This window comes from Molothrus aeneus, chromosome 27, assembly GCF_037042795.1.
Source record: "Molothrus aeneus isolate 106 chromosome 27, BPBGC_Maene_1.0, whole genome shotgun sequence".
NCBI classification, from domain to species: domain Eukaryota; kingdom Metazoa; phylum Chordata; class Aves; order Passeriformes; family Icteridae; genus Molothrus; species Molothrus aeneus.
The window spans coordinates 6,040,152-6,050,233 of record NC_089672.1 but is presented as its reverse complement, the minus strand read 5'-3'; positions in this window follow the sequence as shown (position 1 = coordinate 6,050,233).

Sequence of the window (10,082 nt, the reverse complement as noted above, 5' to 3'; positions counted from 1 at the left end):
GGGTTCTGTCATTGTGCTGCTGTGTGAGGGTTGCTGTCTGGTCTCGCTGTTAGGGTTGCTGTGTTGTGCTGCTGTTGGGGGAAAAGGCTGTTTTTAGGGGGGCTGCTTAGGCTGAGGTTAGGGCTGGGGTGAGGGGTGGTACAGCTGTACCCTTTACCCCTGATCTCCACTGGACTGTCCAGCCCTCAAGCCCTTTCCCTTTACCCCTCAACCGGTCCCTCTGCCCCCCAGCCCTCAGCTCCTGTGCGTCACCCTTGACCCCTCTCCTTTGCCCCTCAGCCCCCAGCTTCTCTGTGTCACCCTACAGCTGCCCCTGCCACCCTCAGCATCTCTGTGTGTCACCCGCTGTCCCCTCTCCCTGTTCCTCCCTCAGCTCCCAGCCTCTGTCACCCTCAAGCCCCCACAGTGCCCCTCAAGCTGCCCCTCAGCCTCCATGTGTTGTGCCATGAAAAGACCCTAAAAAAACCTAAAAATTCCCTGAAAAACCCTAAGAATACCCTAGCCCTAAAAAGTCCTTCTCATACCCACAATAGTCCTAAAAAACCCCCAAAAACACCCAACCCCCCCCCCCAAAAACAATTCTTCAAAGTACAACCGAGTGCACAGCCTCGTCCCTGTGTGAGTAAAAGTTTGAGGTTTTGCCGGCAGCGTCGCCGAGTGCTGAGGGGTCCCCTGGTCGATAGGGCAACTCGGGAGGGTTTGCTTCAGGCTTTGCTTGTGAAAGGTGTGAGAAAAGCAAGCAGCTCTGAAGCAGATGAGCCCCCTCTTGCCTGTTGAAGTGTTGCATAAATCAAAGATAAACCTCAAGGTCCCTTCCCACCCAAACCATTCCGTGATTCTTTGCCCTGGAGGCAAGGGTGCACCTGTCACCGCATTTCTCTTCACAGAGAAAAGCAAGGCACAAGTCTTCCCAAGAATATTTCTGGGATTCACATTCTCTGAACCTCAGAGGAGGTAAAAACAATTCTTATCTCATTTACTGTGCCTGTGTTTGTGCCGAAGTAGAATGCAGCATGGAGATTGTTTACCCAAAGTGATGGTGTTTTGTTTCCTTGGCCTGTCGGGGCCAAGTGTGTGTGCGTGTCGGGACTGTTGGGTGACAGTCATGAGTTGTGTGCGGGGTTGAGTACTTGGCAGATTGGGTTTAGATGTAATGTAATATAGTATAATAAAGCAATTAATTAGCCTTCTGATAAGGCAGAATGCAGACTGGAAATATTTGCACATATGATATTAAAGGACATGTGAACCACCTTTCTGTGAGGCGCGGAGGGATACATGCAAGGCGCTGCAGTTTTTGCCTGCTGTGGTGCCGTGTATAAACACAGTGGTGGCAGAAGTGGCGTGAAAGGGCACAGGGATGCCGGCTGTGGCCGGACAGCGGCACGCAGCGGCTCGGAACTGGGACCGGGCTGTACCAAAGCTGCGGCAAACGCAGTGGGGGGTGGCGGCGGGGCTGTGGAGATAGAACTGCGCATGCGTGCAGCTGATCCTGCAAGCAGCGCTGTGGTTCCATGAGTCGGCGCGGAGTGATATCGCTGGTGCGGGGCTTGTAGCAACTGCGCATGTATGGGTTCCGTCACTACCGCAGTGCGGGCAGTCATCATGGCGGCGGGCAGGACGGGGCGTGCGGGAGGCGGCGGAGCTACGGGAACAGGGCTGCGGCTGCGGCCGTGGAAGGGAACGCCGGGACGTCCGTGGTTGCAGGAGGCGGCAGAGCCGCGCCATCCAGCAGCTCTGAAGCGGGAGGGTGCAGTGGGGAAGGCGCGGCTCGGCCCGCCATGCAGCGGCGGCGGCAGGAGAGGGGAAGCGACCACGGGCGGCGCTGACGGGAGCCTGGGCTGGAGCGCCGCGGCGCTGGCACGGGGTGCCTTGGGTGGCTGGGGCGCCCCAGTAAGACAGTCAATAAAACACCCTAAAAATTATTGAAAAAGCCCTAAAGGTATCCTAAACATTTCCAGAGAATTCCTAAAAAACTCCTGAAAAAAAAACCCTAAAATATCCCTAAAAGTCCCTGAAAAATCACCTGAAAGACCCTAAAAAACAGTTTAACCCCTACCTGTAACACTGTGGCCTCCAAACATCATCTCTACCTATTAATCGGGGTAACTGCAAGACCCTCAAACACCACCCCAATCACCAGCTTGAGTTGGTCCGGGCAGCACCAAATAAAATAAAAAAAATGCTTTAAATATAGAGAAATTAAAAATAAAAATTAAATAAAAAATAAAATTAAAAAAAATAAAATAAATGCTTTAAAACTGGGAAAATAAAAAAATAGAAAATTTAAAAAATAAAAAGCTTTAAAAACAGAAAAATTAAAACTAAAAAGTAAAAAAAAATTTAAAAATAAAAGAAATGCTTTAAAAATAGAAAAATTAAAACTAAAAATGAAATAAAAATGAAATTAAAAAATAAAAGAAATGCTTTAAAAATAAAAAAATCAAAACTAAAAAATTAAATAAAAAAGAAAATTAAAAAAATAAAATAAATAGTTTAAAAATAAAAAATTAAAACTAAAAATGAAATAAAAAATAAAATTGAAAAATAAAAGAAATGCTTTAAAAATAGAAAAATTAAAACTAAAAATGAAATAAAAAATAAATAGAGCTTTAAAAATAGAAAGATCAAAAATAAAAATTAAATAAAAAATAAAAAATAAAAAAATGTTTTAAAAATAAAAAAATCAAAACTAAAAATTAAATAAAAAGGAAAATTAAAAAAATAAAATAAAAGCTTTAAAAATAGAAAAAGCAAAAAATAAAAATTAAATAAAAAATAAAATTAAAAAGATAAAATAAACAGTTTAAAAATAAAAAATTAAAACTAAAAATGAAATAAAAAATAAAATTGAAAAATAAAATAAATGTTTAAAAATAAAAAAATTAAAACTAAAAATGAAAAAAATTTAAAAAGCTTTAAAAATACAAAAATTTTTAAAAATTAAATAAAAAATAAAAAAATCTTTAAAAACAGAAAGATCAAAAATAAAAATTAAATAAAAAATAATAAAAAATGCTTTAAAAATAAAAAAATCAAAACTAAAAATTAAATAAAAAAGAAAATTTAAAAAATAAAATAAATAGTTTAAAAATAAAAAATTAAAACTAAAAATGAAATAAAAAATAAAATTGAAAAATAAAATAAATGTTTAAAAATAAAAAAATTAAAACTAAAAATGAAAAAAAATTTAAAAAGCTTTAAAAATAGAAAGATCAAAAATAAAAATTAAATTTAAAAAATGCTTTAAAAATAAAAAAATCAAAACTAAAAATTAAATACAAAATAAAATTAAAAAAATAAAATAAATGCTTTAAAAATAGAAAAAGCAAAACATAAAAATGAAAGAAAATATAAAATTAAAAAAATAAAATAAATAGTTTAAAAATAAAAAATTAAAACTAAAAATGAAATAAAAAATTAAATAAAAAAATTTTAAAAAGCTTTAAAAATAGAATGATCAAAAATAAAAATTAACTAAAAATTTAAAAATGCTTTAAAAATAAAAAAATCAAAACTAAAAATTAAATAAATAATAAAATTTTTTTTAAAAGCTTAAAAATGGAAAAAAGCAAAAAATAAAAATGAAATAAAAAATAAAATTAAAAAATAAATGATTTAAAAATAAAAAAATTAAAACAAAAAATGAAATAAAAAATAAAATTAAAAGATAAAATAAAAAGCTTTAAAAATAGAAAAATCAAAAATAAAAATTAAATAAAAAATAAAAAATAAAATAAATGCTTTAAAAATAAAAAAATCAAATCTAAAAATAAATAAAAACTAAAAAAAATAAAATAAATGCTTTAAAAATAGATAAAGCAAAAATAAATATGAAATAAAAAATAAAATTAAAAAAATAAAATAAATGGTTTATAAATAAAAAATGAAAACTAAAAACTAAAAAATAAAATTAAAAAAAATAAATGCTTTTAAAGAAATAAAACAAAAATTATATTAAAAAATTAAAAAATAAAATAAAAAGCTTTAAAAATAGATAAATCAAAAATAAAAATTAAATCAAAAATAATAAGAAAAAAAGCTTTAAAAAAAAACCTCAAAACTAAAAATTAAGAAAAAAATAAAAATAGAAAATTTTTTAAAATGCTTTAAAAATATAAAAATTAAAACTAAAAATTAAATAAAAAGGAAAATTAAAAAATAAAATAAATGCTTTAAAATAGAAAAATTAAAACTAAAAAAAGATAAGAAAAAGCTTTAAAAATAGGAAAATTTAAAAAAATTAAATAAAAATTAAATTTAAAAAAAAATTAATTAAAAATAATTAAAAAACAAAATAAAATCCGTAAAGTACCGTAAAAGTTCCATAAATGTAGTGTCGTAAAGCGCGACTGTCGAAAAAATGCACCTTTTACGACAGTCGCGCTTTACGGCACCTTTTACGACACTTTTGCGACAGTTGCGCTTTACGGCCCCTTTTACGACACTTTTGCGACAATCGCGCTTTACGGCACCTTTTACGACACTTTTGCGACAGTCGCGCTTTACGGCACCTTTTGCGACAGTCGCGCTTTACGGCACCTTTTACGACACTTTTGCGACAGTCGCGCTTTACGGCACCTTTTGCGACAGTCGCGCTTTACGGCACCTTTTGCGACAGTCGCGCTTTACGGCACCTTTTACGACACTTTTGCGACAGTCGCGCTTTACGGCACCTTTTACGACAGTCGCGCTTTACGGTACCTTTTACGACACTTTTGCGACAGTCGCGCTTTACGGCACCTTTTACGACAGTCGCGCTTTACGGCACCTTTTACGACACCTTTGCGACAGTCGCACTTTACGACACCTTTACGACAGTCGCGCTTTACGACACCTTTTGCGACAGTCGCGCTTTACGACACCTTTTGCGACAGTCGCGCTTTACGGCACCTTTTACGACAGTTTTACGACAGTCACGCTTTACAGCACCTTTTACGACAGTCGCGCTTTACGACACCTTTTACGACACTTTTGCGACAGTCACGCTTTACGGCACCTTTTACGACAGTCGCGCTTTACGACACCTTTTACGACACTTTTGCGACAGTCACGCTTTACGACACCTTTTACGACAGTCGCGCTTTACGACACCTTTTACGATACTTTTGCGACAGTCGCGCTTTACGGCACCTTTTGCGACAGTCGCGCTTTACGTCACCTTTTACGACACTTTTGCGACAATCGTGCTTTACGGCACCTTTTACGACACTTTTGCGACAGTCGCGCTTTACGGCACCTTTTACGACAGTCGCGCTTTACGGCAGCTTTTGCGACAGTACTTCTACGGTACTTTACAGCACTTTATGGTTTTTCTTTTGTTTTCCTTTTTTTTTTGATTGATTTTATTTTTTAATTTTAATTTTTTATTTAATTTTTATTTTTAATTTCTTTATTTTTCAGACTTTTTATTTTATTTTTTAATTTTATTTTTTATTTAATTTGTATTTTTCATTTTTCTATTTTTAAAGCTTTTTATTTTGTTTTTTTAATTTTATTTTTTATTTTATTTTTATTTTTCACTTTTCTACTTTCAAAGCTTTTTCTTTTGTTTTTTTTTAATTTTGTTTTTTATTTAATTTTTATTTTTCATTTTTCTATTTTAAAGCTTTTTATTTTATATTTTAATTTTATTTTTTATTTTATTTTTCATTTTACTATTTTTAAAGCTTTTTATTTTGTTTTTTTAATTTTATTTTTATTTAATTTTTATTTTTCATTTTTCTATTTTTAAAGCTTTTTGTTTTGTTTTTTTATTTTATTTTTTATTTAATTTTTATTTTTCAATTTTCTATTTTTAAAGCTTTTTATTTTATTTTTTAAATTTTATTTTTATTTAATTTTTATTTTTCATTTTTCTATTTCTAGAGCTATTTATTTTGTTTTTTAATTTTTTTTAATTTTATTTTTATTTTTCTTTTTTCTATTTTTAATCTTTTTGGTTTGTTTTTTAATATTATTTTTAATTTTATTTGTATTTTTCATTTTTCTATTTTTAAAGCTTTTTCTTTTATATTTTTTTTTATTTTTATTTTTCATTTTTCTATTTTTAACGCATTTATTTTATTTTTTAATTGTATTTTTTATTTAATTTTTATTTTTCATTTTTCTATTTTTAAAGCTTTTTATTTTATTTTTTAAATTTTATTTTTATTTAATTTTTATTTTTCATTTTTCTATTTTTAGAGCTATTTATTTTGGTTTTTTTAATTTTTTTTAATTTTATTTTTATTTTTCTTTTTTCTATTTTTAAATCTTTTTGGTTTGTTTTTTAATTTTATTTTTAATTTTTTTTTTTGTATTTTTCATTTTTCTATTTTTAAAGCTTTTTCTTTTATATTTTAAATTTTTTTTTATTTTTATTTTTCATTTTTCTATTTTTAAAGCTTTTATTTTTAATTTTTTTTTATTTAATTTTTATTTTTCATTCTTCTTTTGTTAAAGCTTTTTTTATTTTTTAATTTTATTTTTAATTAATTTTTATTTTTCATTTTTCTATTTTTAAAGCTTTTTATTTTATTTTATTTGGTGCTGCCGAGACCAACTTAAGCTGGTGATTGTGGTGGTGTTTGAGGGTCTTGCGTTACAGCACTACCTTTTATGGAACTTTTACGGCACTTTACAGCACTTTACAGTTTTTATTTTGTTTTTCATTTATTTAAAATTAATTTTGTTATTTTAATTTTTTTAATTTTTATTTTTAATTTTTCTATTTTTAAAGCATTTTATTGTATTTTATTTGGTGCTGCCCAAACCTGCTGTAGTGCATTTTTATACTTTGTAATACTTTGAAGTAATTTTGTTTTGTATCCTCATATTTTTCCCAAATGGTTTATCCCAATCTGTACCCCCCTCCCTTCACCTCTGTTATCCCTCTCCTGGGATGAGATCATCCCCAAACCCCCACCCTGGCTCTCTGTCAATCACTCAGCCTCCCATCCCCTCCATGCAGAAGTTTCGGTCCAAGTCGTCGAGTGATGAGCCAGAGGCTAGGGGTCAGCCCCCCAAGCCTTGCCCCATACGCTGTCCTAAATGTCTATCCCCCAACATCCATCCCTTAGGGTCACTTAATGGTTGGTAGGATGTTATCTACTTTTGGTTTCCACCTCCCTTAAAATGTAACCTTGGCACATCTCCTGGGGCTCTCGGCAGGAGCCCCCTGAGGTGCAAGAGCTCCTTTGGGACTCCTAATAAAACCTTGGATTAACCCCTGCTAAGAGTCGGCCCTTTATCTTCTACCGCTGTCTCTGGTGTCTCTTCTGCTGCAAAGGCGCCCAGGCCAGGTGCCCTCAGCACCCTCGGGGCACACACACAGAGTGTCTCCCCCCAGCCCAGGTGCCCTCAGTACCCTCGGGGCACAGAGAGTGTCTCCCCCCAGCCCAGGTGCCCTCAGTACCCTCGGGGCACAGAGAGTGTCTCCCCCCAGCCCAGGTGCCCTCAGCACCCTCGGGGCACAGAGTCTCCCCGCTCTCGGCCGTGTTGGGGCTGCTCCCCCCCCCCGGTGTCTGCCAACTCGGGACCGGCCGAGGGTTACTGAGAGGCTCGCACAAACCCGCTCGGCCGCTGATTGTGGTGGTGTTTGAGGGTCCCCAGGCCAAGGGAAGAGACGAGAATCTTGACTCCACCCTTCAGAAGGCTGAAATATTATTTTATGATCTCTATTATATTAAAAGAAAATTAGATATTTGAACTACACTAAAAGAGCAAGGAGATATCAGAAAGCTGGAAAGGAATTAATAATAAAAACCTGGGACTGCTCACAGCCCCAACAAACAGCTGAACCAGGATTGGTCATCAAGTAGAAACAATGCACAGGAGACCAATCCAAGATGCCCCTGTTGCTAAACCATCTCCAGCCCACACTCCACAGCCAGCAGATCGTTATTAGTTCCATTTCTGTTCTGAGGCTTCTCAGGAGAAAAATCCCAGCGAAAGGATTTTCATCAAACATGTCAGTGCCAGGTGATGGCACAGGCAGCATCGGCTGGCCGAGGTCACTGTGTCAGCCTGCCAGCCCAGGTGTCACAGCAAGGAGAGAGTTCACCCTGTGCTCAGCCTGTGCTCACACAGCCCTGCCAAGGGACTGGCTGCCAAAACAGAGCCGTGCCATGCATGCCAGTGTCTGCATGGGAGAGAGAGGACATGAAAAGCCACTGAGGAAGCTGCCACCTCCTCCCTGAGCTCTGCCCTGCAGGCCGGGTCATGGGCAGCCACTTTGGGAAAGCTGCATTTGCTGCCCATCAGCTGCTCTGTGTCTGACAGGAATTGAAATAGCCCAGGTTTGGGTTGGTGCTGAGCAGAGGGCAGTGAGGAGAAAGGGAGAAGGCTGTGCTGCAGGGCAGGTGGATCCAGGCAGAGCAAATTTGGGGAGCAGCCTTGTCTAACAGCATTTCATTTTCCAGTTCTACTACATTGCATTTCATTTTGCACTTCTGCTAGAACTGCATGTCAACACGTTTCAAATATCCTCCTCAGTCCCAGCAGCCTGCTTGAAAGTGCTGACCATTATCAGACCATTGATGGTCGTTCTGAAATGTGAGTCTCACTGGCTGCATCCAAACCTTGTGCTTGAAAAGCATTCCTAATTAAAGCAGATTGGGCCTTTGGGGAAGAAGGGGCTGCAAAGCATTTCCTAAAGCATTTTCTACTCCAATTTCATTGTGAGGAAATACACCTGAAGGATGATGCAGGGATTAGGATTGAGACAAAGATGAGTTTGGTGGGTCAATTTTACTTTGAGAGCTTGAGAAAGCACAGGAAGCTCAAGTGATGATCCCAGAGGGTTGAACACAGAGGTTTCACCCTCCCAGATATACAAGGGCCTTAACCGTAAAACCACTGCTCTCAGCACGGAGCTGTCTCAATGCTGCATTAATGTTTTCTCCTCTTTGTGCATGTGTAGAATTGAAATCGCTCTTGGGGAGGAAGCTTATTCCAAGTAAATTCCTAAACAATCACCTGAAAAAACCACTGAAATGTTCTTTCACTTGATTTGCTACTCCCTGCCAAATGCATGCGCATGCCAGGTCTTGAGCCTGGTACTGGAGCTGAGCCTTGAAGGAGGAATTATCTACGCAAGGCTTCTCCTTCAGTTTTGGGATCCAGTGCTGATTGCAACCAGGTCTGGTGAGAGAAGTGATCGCAAATACACCACGTTTCTGTGTGGCTCATGAAAAATGAAGAGCAGGTTTGGCCCAAGGCAGGTGTTGTGGTCAGATCCTGTCTGCTCTGCACGGAGTTTTTGGTCTCTGGGAACCTCTCGTGTGGGGCAGGAGTTCATGTTGCAGCATCTCCTGCTGGGCTTCACTCCCAGATGCTCCAGTAATGATATCTGAGGGTTATCTGGCTGCACTGGCCAAAGATGCTCTGCTAAGACACCTTCTCCTTCAATTCTTTCAGGTCCCATCAGCTTTCATAGCCTTGTATATTTTTAAATCCTTTGACATTTGAAACACTGTTCCCCTGCATGGCCTTCTCCTAAATCCCAGCTTCTCAGAAGGCCCAAGGGGACAGGGTTGGCCAAGGGTGGAGCTGTTCTGGGTTTGTGGGTGGTGCCTTGTAGTGAACAGTGTGTTCAGAGCTGCTCTGCTGGTTCTGCCTATCACTTTGACAGGGAAGGAGTGTGCTGGGATCTGATAAATCACTAAATTGTCACTTCTAAATGCTGCTTGCAATGAAAACATTGTGTATAAACCCTCCTGAATGGTGTTACATTTGTCTGCTATATTTCTTCCCTCCCACCCCACCACTGCTGCTCTAAGTATGATCCCTTAGTAGCTCAGTCTTTCTTTGTGTTTTGTTTGACATTTATGCCCACCTCCCCCAAAGCTCTGGGGGTTCTTTTCAAAATATGATACTGATTTTTTTCTTGGTTAAAAAAAAAAAAAACCTGAAATACACACACACACTAAAGAAGCAGGTCTCCATGGCTTTTAAAGCCCGCTCATCCCCTCAGGTGCCGCTCTGGGCGCCGCCATCTTTGAACCGGGCACTGCCTCCGCCGCCGGCGGGCGTTGCGCGAGTTCCCAGCGGATTTTTTCCACCGCGCCGCCCTGATCGGTCTTCTCCGCCCATCCCGCCGC